A 10078-nucleotide genomic window follows, 5' to 3' on the forward strand; every position below is an offset into this window, starting at 1 on the left:
ACGAGCATGGTGTGGTGACAAGGAACAAAGCCCGACTTGTGGCCAAGGGATACTCCCAAGTCGAAGGTTTGGATTTTGGTGAAACCTATGCACCCGTAGCTAGGCTTGAGTCAATTCGTATATTATTGGCCTATGCTACTTACCATGGCTTCAAGCTTTATCAAATGGACGTGAAGAGTGCCTTCCTCAATGGACCAATCAAAGAAGAGGTCTATGTTGAGCAACTTCCCGGCTTTGAAGATAGTGAGTACCCTAACCATGTGTATAAACTCTCTAAGGCGCTTTATGGGCTCAAGCAAGCCCCAAGAGCATGGTATGAATGCCTTAGAGATTTCCTTTTAGATAATGGCTTCAAAGTCGGAAAGGTCGATCCTACTTTATTTACTAAAACTCTTGAGAATGACTTGTTTGTATGCCAAATTTATGTTGATGATATTATATTTGGGTCTACTAACGAGTCTACATGTGAAGAATTTAGTAGGATCATGACACAAAAATTCGAGATGTCTATGATGGGGGAGTTGAAGTATTTCTTACGATTTCAAGTGAAGCAACTCCAAGAGGGCACCTTCCTTAGCCAAACAAAGTATACTCAAGACATTCTAAGCAAGTTTGGAATGAAGGATGCCAAACCCATCAAGACACCCATGGGAACCAATGGGCATCTCGATCTAGACACGGAAGGTAAGTCCGTGGATCAAAAGGTATACCGGTCGATGATAGGCTCTTTGCTATATTTATGTGCATCTCGACCGGATATTATGCTTTCCGTATGCATGTGTGCAAGATTCCAAGCCGACCCTAAGGAAGCTCACCTTACGGCCGTAAAACGAATCTTTAGATATTTAGTTTATACTCCTAAGTTTGGGCTTTGGTATCCTTGGGGATCCACTTTTGATTTGATTGGTTATTCGGATGCCGATTGGGCGGGTGTAAAATTAATAGAAAGAGCACATCGGGGACTTGCTAGTTCTTGGGAAGATCCTTGGTGTCTTGGGCTTCAAAGAAGCAAAATTCCTTAGCCCTTTCTACCGCCGAAGCCGAGTACATTGCCGCAGGCCATTGTTGCGCGCAACTACTTTGGATGAGGCAAACCCTTAGGGACTACGGTTACAAATTAACCAAAGTTCCTCTTCTAAGTGATAATGAGAGTGTAATCCGCATGGCGGATAATCCCGTCGAGCATAGCCGCACTAAACACATAGCCATTCGGTATCACTTTTTAAGGGATCACCAACAAAAGGGAGATATCGAGATTTCATATATTAACACTAAAGATCAATTAGCCGATATCTTTACCAAGCCACTTGATGAACAAACTTAGGCATGAGCTAAATATTCTTGATTCTAGGAACTTCTTTTGTTGATTTGTACGCATAGCTCATTCATATACCTTTGATCATGTCTCTTTCATATACTATGACTAATGTGTGTTCAAGTGAATTTCAAACCAAGTCATAGGTGTATTGAAAGGGAATTGGAGTCTTCGGCGAAGACAAAAGCTTCCACTCCGTAACTCATCCTTCGCCGTCGCTCCGGGCAACTCTCCATCTTTGGGGGAGAGAGCGCCTAAGTCCAAAGCAAAAGGACTTCATCTTTGGTATAATCTTCACTCATTTATTTATGACCAAAGGGGGAGAAAGTAATTCTACGGGCTCTAATGACTCCGTTTTTGGCGATTCATGCCAAAGGGGGAGAAAGTATTAGCCCAAAGCAAAAGGACCGCACCACCACCTCATTTTAAAATGATTTTCAAATTGGAAATTTCAAATTGATATCTTATTATGTTCCAAAGGGGGAGAAAATAGTATTTCAAAATTGATATCTCAAAACCCTCTTGAACACTAAGAGGAGGATTTCATTTAGGGGAGTTTTTGTTTAATCAAAGGAAAAGCATTTGAAACAGGGGGGAGAAAATTTCAAATCTTGAAAATGCTTCGCAAAATCTTATTCATTTACCTTTGACTGTTTGCAAAAGAACTTTGAAAAGGATGTACAAAAGAATTTGCAAAAACAAAACATATGGTGCAAGCGTGGTCCAAAATGTCAAAAATCAAAGAAACAATCCATGCATATATTATAAGTATTTATATTGGCTCAATTCCAAGCAACCTTTGCACTTGCATTATGCAAACTAGTTCAATTATGCATTTCTATACTTGCTTTGGTTTGTGTTGGCATCAATCACCAAAAAGGGGGAGATTGAAAGGGAATTAGGCTTACACCTATTTCCTAAACGATTTTGGTGGTTGAATTGCCCAACACAAATAATTGGACTAACTAGTTCGCTCTAGTGTATATATAAGTTATACATGTGTCAAAGGTTCACACTTAGCCAATAAAAAGACCAAGAATCGGGTTCAACAAAGAGAGCAAAGGGATAACCGAAGGCACCCTGGTCTGGCGCACCGGACTGTCCGGTGTGCCACCGGACAGTGTCTGGTGCACCAGGGGACTTAGCGCTGAACTCTTCACCTTCGGGAAAATCTAGAGGCGCTCCGCTATAATTCACCGGACTGTCCGGTGTACACCGGACAGTGTCCGGTGCCCCAGGGAAGAGCGACTCTTGAACTCGCCAGCTTCGGGAATTCGCTCCGCTATAATTCACCGGACATGTCCGGTGTACACCGGACTGTCCGGTGAGCCAGTGGAGCAACGGCTACTTCGCGCCAACGGTCACCTGCAGAAGCATTAAATGCGCGCCAGAGCGCGCAGAAGTCAGACACGCGCGAAGTGGCGCACCGGACACTCTACAGTGCATGTCCGGTGTGCCACCGGACATCCAGGCGGGCCCAGCAGTCAAAGCTCCAACGATCGGAACCCAACGGCCTGGTGACGTGGCTGGCGCACTGGACACTGTCCGGTGTGCACCGGACTGTCCGGTGCACCATGCGACAGACAGCCCCACCAAACGGCTAGTTTGGTGGTTGGGGTTATAAATACCCCCAACCACCCCACATTCAAGACATCCAAGTTTTCCTACTTCAACTACTTACAAGAGCTCTAGCATTCAATTCTAGACACACCCAAGTGATCAAATCCTCTCCAAATTCCACACAACGCCTTAGTGATTAGTGAGAGAGATTTGCTTGTGTTCTTTCGAGCTCTTGTGCTTGGATTGCTTTCTTCTTTGATTCTTTCTTGCGATCAACTCAATTGTAACCAAGGCAAGAGGCACCAATTGTGTGGTGGCCCTTGCGGGGAAGTTTTGTTCCCGTTTGATTGAGAAGAAGAAGCTCACTCGGTCCGAGGGACCGTTTGAGAGAGGGAAAGGGTTGAAAGAGACCCGGTCTTTGTGACCACCTCAACGGGGAGTAGGTTTGCGAGAACCGAACCTCGGTAAAACAAATCCGCGTGTCACACTCTTTATTCGCTTGTGATTTATTTTGCACCCTCTCTCGCGGACTCGATTATATTTCTAACGCTAACACGGCTTGTAGTTGTGATTAACTTTGTAATTTCAGTTCCGCCCTATTCACCCCCCTCTAGGCGACTTTCAAACGTCATCAGCCATGCTGCATTCAAATAGTTGCAGATCCCGGGGTCCCGCCTGGGACCCTCTCGCCCATTCTCCGGAGTGGGCCCACAGCCGGTGTATCCCCTTGGAAGCATCGCACTCCTGGTTACATTCGGGACCGAGGAGAACTTCCGCATGGAGAATGTCGTGTTCGACGTCGCGGAGGTTAACCTCCCCTTCAACGCCATCATCGGCAGGCGGGCCCTGTATTGGTTCATGGCCATTGCCCATTACGGGTATTTGGTCCTCAAGATGCCGTCTCCAACCGGGGTCCTCACCGTGCGGGGCGACCGCGCCGCCGCGCTTGCGGCCATAGAGAAGCTGCACGCCCTAGCGGCTGAGACCGCTCGCCCGGACGACGGAGGAGGGAACCCCTCAACCTCCAGTACCAAGGCGCTCCCCAAGGTTCCAAAAGGTGCAACCATCCGGGGCAGACGGCGTCCCCGTTAAAGCCATCCGGCTTACTACGGATTCCACCCAGACCACTCGCATTGTGGGTGATCTGGGCGAAAAATAGGAACTCGCGCTCGTCGCCTTCCTCCAGGCAAATGTCGATGTGTTTGCATGGGAGCCATCGCAGATGCCTGGGATCCCCAGGGAGGTGATCGAGCACCATCTGAAAATCAACACCAACGCCAGCCCGGTAAGGTCCGCCCTCATAAACCCGATCTGTTGGTTTATGCTCATGAATATCAAGTTATAAAGAGAAGATTCACCCCCAGATTTGCTTTGTGATGGTTTTATTCTGCTTATGTTTACAACCATTATTTTTATCTAACCCACCCATACGGTTTCCCTCCCTTGCTGGTATAGTGACATCCGCATTGAGTAGCCAGGTCCGGCAGCCTGGGGGCCAGTTCTAGAGAATGGGTACACGTCCACTGGGGTGGTCCGGAGCCGTGGAAGCCGCCTAGCCTGGTCCCGTACCGTAAGCCTACACGCTCCACCACTCTGCGATGGGTGTCCTAGTATCTGGAACTGTGATTCAGGGGGTCCGAGCACACGGCTTGGCTTCCCTGGCCAAGTCCTGCCGGTCCTATTGCGTAAATCAAAGGATAAAAGATACCAGCTAGTGGGTCCTATGGGTGCGCTACTAAAACTTCCTAGCCAAGGCTGTGTGCAGGTCCGGGTCCCAGTCGAGATTACCTCCTGGGGGCTATGTCACCAATTCCTTCTTACAAATACTGGCATCCAGCCTCGACACGTTGAGCCCACATCCCAGGGGGCCAAGTACCAGGGAAGAAGTTGGTAACGACGCACACAGCAAAGGAAAAGTAGCATGCAGATAAGTTGTAATATTGCTTGATAAGTAGTTCTTAAAAGTATCTTACAAAATCAAATTATATTACAAGCCCCTTCCCAGCGGGACCCTTGCTTTCTCCCTGCAGACCTAGCTACTCATCATCAGCGGGATCCCGCTGGAAGCGCTCGGCCACCGCATCCACAACATCTTGTACGCCCTCCCGGGCGGCGTCTTCGGTGTCGGCCACCGGACCTGCGATCACCGGCACCAAGGATATGGCCGGGTCGTGGCTCTGGAAGCATGTCAGGATGTACTGTATTACCGACCGGCAGAGTCTACTGCCCTCGGCCTCCAGGCGGGCGCCAAGGATCTGGTCCAGGCGTCGGAGGCGGTCGGCGGTGGAATCCAGCACCGGGAGCGCGTCGGAGATGGACGTCAGCTGCTCCGACACTGGGATGGGGCTCACCCCCAGCGGCACCAGTGCCGAGCTCGCCTCGCCGGCCCAGGCAGAGATACGTTGGACCCCGATGCGATGCTCTACCTGGAGATCTTCAAGTGTCTTCCTCATTGCCTCCACAGCCTGGGAGCCTAGGGCCACTTGCGCCGCCTAGGCTGCCTGCGCTGCCTGTGCCGCCTCTAACTGGCGGACCCACTCCCCTAGCGTCCGCTCCTTCTCCTCCAGCGCTTGCTCCTTCTCCTCTGCCTCGAGCTCATAATCGGCCAGCAGCTTATCCCGCCTCTCAAGCATTTCCTCCCTAAAGGTGAGGTCCTTCTCCCGCCAGGCGAGATCCGCCGCCCGCTTATCCAGGGAGGCATCCTTCTCCTTGAGGTTCTCTTCGGCCAGGGCAAGGCTGCTAGCCCTGTTATCAAGCCCCTGCTACACCTTTCATAGGTTCTCCACAGCCGCGGCCTGCTGGTCCCGCTGCTCCTCCAGCATCTTGTTGTAGGCATTCAGCTTCTCCTGGAGCTCTGAGATGACCTCCTCTCTCTGGCCCAAGTGCACCTCCTTCTTGGCCAGCCTCTTCTCCTTCCTGGTCACCTCCAGCTCCCGGGCGAACACCTTCTGGAGGTCCTTCCGGTAGTCCTTGCAGTCCCGCTCAAGCTCAGACCGCTCGAAGGCGAACTGGCGGGACGCTGCCTTGGTGCGCTCCTCCAGCTAGGTACGTCAGTCGTTGAGGCGCTGGTGTTCGGCCTCAAGCGCCTCCCACTCCCGCAGGACCACCGTCCTAGTCTCTTGGAGGGCCTGATGGGCGAGAGACAGCACCCGAGAGAGGGGAATCTGCGCCGCTTCTGGCTCGGCGCCGGATCGGAGCCGCCGCCCGAAAATGACCTCCGTCTCCTCTGGAGTGGGCGGCGGGTTGGAGCTGGATGCGCCCCCTGCGTCGGCCTCGATAGTGGCGACGGGGCGCGGCTGGGGCCTCCTCTGCCGCTACCGATGGTGTACTCGACGGCATCGCCGTCGCTGAGGCTGAGGCAGCCGTCGGGGCAGTGGGGACCCCCTCCGCCGCTGCGGCACCACTTGGTGTTGGCGCCGCTGCAGTCGGATCCACAGCTGGAGTTTGGGGGCCCGGTGGCACTATCTCGGCGGTAGCAGCCGGAGGCGAGGGGGGCATGACTTTGGACGCAGAGGGAGAGGAGGCCCTGATAAGCAAAGGATGGGTTAATACCCGTTGACATGATAACTAGACCAGTGAAGAAATAAAAAGGGCTACACTTACTTAGGGCCTTGGACCTTCCAGCGACCTTGGAAGCAGGACGTTCGATGCCCATGCTGCTGTTGATGATGCTGCTGCCCCTGGGGTGGCGGCGGCAAGCCCGATGGTGGTGGCGGTGGCGGTGGTGGCAGGTCTGATGGTGGTGATGGTGGAGGACTGACGTGCCTCTGCGTGCCCTGGGCCTAGGAGCTGGCCTCCTCGGCTCCGCCATCTGTCGTCTGACGCTTTGGGGGGGGTCTGAATCAAGGGGCGGATCCGTGATGAAAGACTCGTTGGCACGGTGCAGTCGGTGTCGCCTCTCTCCCCCTGACCTCCCAGTGGCACCCGGAGAGGAAGAGCCGCCCGCAGCCCCTTTGCCCTTGTCCGAGGAGCTGGGGGCGCGGGGGGAGCTTTGGAACCCGCATCGGTGGGCTGGGAACCTCCGGCCGGTACACCGGGAATATGGATCCCCCGGTGGGGGTCCCGGCCGCCGGTTTGGCGGATCGCCACGCCGCTCTCATCGAGGGTCGACAATCAGACCAGCACCACCGACCGTAGCCCTGGATCATCGCAGAGCGGCGGAATGCCCTAGGGAGGTATCAAGGATTCGGGGATAAAGGCCTCACCCGTGATCCCCTTCATTAAAACCTCCAGCTCCTCCCAGGATAGGTCGGTCCCCGGCCTGCGCTGAATCCTGCCAATGTCACTAGGGCTGGTGAACCAGCAACACAGACGTGACCTCCCCTGCAATGGCATGACCCAGCGCTTCAGGAAATCTCCGACCACGTGCATCGAGGTCAGAACACCGGCCGCCAGTTCCTTAATCCTGTCCAATACGGGCTCGAACTCCGGCGCGAGGGACGGTTTGGCCCTCCATTGCTTTCGGTCCAGTTTTGGTCCATCGTTCGGTAGGGTAAGGCGGTCGTTGGCCTCAGCACTGACGATCACCCAGTCATTGCGCCAGTTCTCCCACCTCCGCCGCCAAGGGTGGCGATGTAGGCCACGGTTGGATCTGACCTCGTCTGGAAATAGTAGGCACCGAGGTGGTCCTTGCGCTTCCCAGACCTCACCAGCACGAAGAAGTGGCGGAAGAGGGAAGTACAAGCCCCCACCCCCACAAACATCTCGCAGAGGTGGACAAAGATGGCCACCTAGAGGATGGAGTGGGGCGTGAGGTGCTGGAGCTGGAGTCCGAACTCCTCCATCAGCAGCAGGAAAAACGGCGAGATCGGCAGTGCCAACCCGCACGAGAGGTAGGAGATGAAGAGCACGAACTCCCCGGCGGCGAAGTCACCGAGGGGAGTGGTGCCGGCCCAGATCCTCCCGGCGAACGCCGGCGTGCTCCATCCGAGCAGACGATGCACCACGTCGAGCGCCTCCTTAGTCTGGAAACGCTTGGGACGAACCAGCGAGGCCATGGCAACCGCGGCGGGAAGCTGAAGAGCGCGAGTGCAAAGAGGCGCAGAGGGCTCAGAGACGAAAGGGCGCAGCAGTTGGAAAGAATGCGGAAGCATGACTGCTGACCGCGGGGTGAATCCCTTTTCAAGGAAGGCTCTCCCGCTCGCGCCCCAGGAAATCTCGTTCGATGCGCACCTAGCGCCCGCAGCAACCCAGTCCCCGACATGCAGGCCCGGGTCCGCATGTCATACACCTGGAGTACTGGCCTCCGAGTGCGGAGAAGGCAAACCACCACACGGGGAACGAACCGCCGCACGACCGCGCGCCGCTTCGGGGCTACTACAGGAAGATATTTTTCTAACCGAGGCGGAGGTAACGAGGCGCCCCGCGTGACCCGATGGAACCACCAAACGTGGGGCTGTGGGTCAGTCAGCCGCAGGGACAGATGTGGCAGTCGACGTGACCGAGGGCAAATTGACAGCGCATACGTCACTAGATGCACTGAGTTAATGCAGCGCTCGCAGAAGAGGCGCCCCAGTCACCAGTCATGCCACATTGACGCGAAGTACAAGTTTTGGCCCCACCTGCAGGCTCGCATCCTCCCCTGAGGTGGGCACGGGGGCCACTGTCGATACCCTGAAACAGGGGTTCCCCTTACTACAGTGTGAAGGTGCGGTGCCCATGCGGCTACCTCTAGTCGCATGGTAAACAACGCCCGACCCCACCACGTGGTCGACTCCCGGGTCGCCACGCGACCAGAGGAGACGATATGCTCCAAGGTATCAACAGTGGATCCGGACCCACACGAGAAAGTGTCGGACCCCTGGATGCACAGACCGGACCTCCGGGCGAGGTTCAGGACCTCCACAGGTACAAACCAGACCCCTGGGACGGGTCCCGGACCCCTCAGGGGGGTCCAAGCCACTCACAGTAGGGTCCCGGGATTCCAAGGCGAAGAATACCCATGCCTTAATCAAGGTCAGGCGGGGGGTCCGGAGCCGACACGTGTCCAGACTAGACCATGTACGCTCCCCGCTCAGGCGGAGACCCGATGCTGCCGCGTGGCCGACTGCCTGTGACATAAGCCAAGGAGCGGAGCCTGATGTAAGGTTTCTGGGCCGTGTGTCCTCTGCATTTATTGCGGATAAGACGCGTCGCCTGACAGGTGATGTGCCGCCTCGGCATTTAATGAGCCCTGTCCACTCCACTGACAGGGATGTGCCGCCTCGGCATTTAATGTGCCCTGTCCACTCCACTGGCAGGCGGCGACCAGGCCGTCCCGCAGGCGGCATGCCTGTCCATTCCGTTGGCAAGCAGTACGCCCATGCTGCGGAGTGCACTGTGCCCATCATCACTCGTAAGTTGCCATGGAAGCTTCCGCTGCACGCCAACGCTACGCAGACCGCGGATATCAGGACACAAGGAGATTGCACTGGCGACTAGCATTAGTTGCTCCAAGTATTACATCTGTTATGTCCCTGGGCCCACATGTCGGGGCTCAGTGTCCTTGTACGTGCCCCTTGAGCTATTAAAGGGAGGGCACACAACGTTACAAGGTAGACTCGGTCACACTTAGACTCTCAGACTCACAAGTTCATAAAAGTCTCAAGCTCAATACATCACATAGTGGAGTAGGGTATTACGCTCCGGCGGCTCGAACCACTCTAAGTCCTTGTGTGTTCTTGTCTTCTTCCCGTTTCCACCTAGCAGGCAAAACGCTTAGGCCCCTCCTCATCTTAGGATTTAGGGCGGGTGCATTCCGCCACCCGACCGGAGAATTCCTCTCCGACAGTAAATATAAAAAGGAGAGGGCGCGAGAGGTGGTTATCAAATTTGTCGTGGATCACGTCATGACCGAGCGAGAGAGGCGGTTGCACGTGTGGTGATGTTTGCTGGGACGAGGCGAGGTGGAGTTGATGGAGGTAGATGATGAAGAGGTAGATATTCATGTATGACAGGCGCGAAATAATCTAAAGTCTCACAAGGGTAAACGAGGGTAATTACCTGGATAGACGACGGGATAGATGCGAGCAGTACGACGTTTGCGAGAGGAAAAGGCGGTTTGGCGATGTTGGGGACTTGTTCTCAAATGCTATTAGTCAAGAACAAGGCAACATAGAAATGTTAATCGGTAAAGTCCTTCGTCCTTCGAAGCATTATTCCCCTTAGGATATAATGGTTTTCGGACGAAGGTTATGAAGGGCGTACCTTCATAAATTCATTATA

The sequence above is a fragment of the Zea mays genome, chromosome 4 (assembly GCF_902167145.1).
Source record: "Zea mays cultivar B73 chromosome 4, Zm-B73-REFERENCE-NAM-5.0, whole genome shotgun sequence".
Classification (NCBI taxonomy): Eukaryota; Viridiplantae; Streptophyta; class Magnoliopsida; order Poales; family Poaceae; genus Zea; species Zea mays.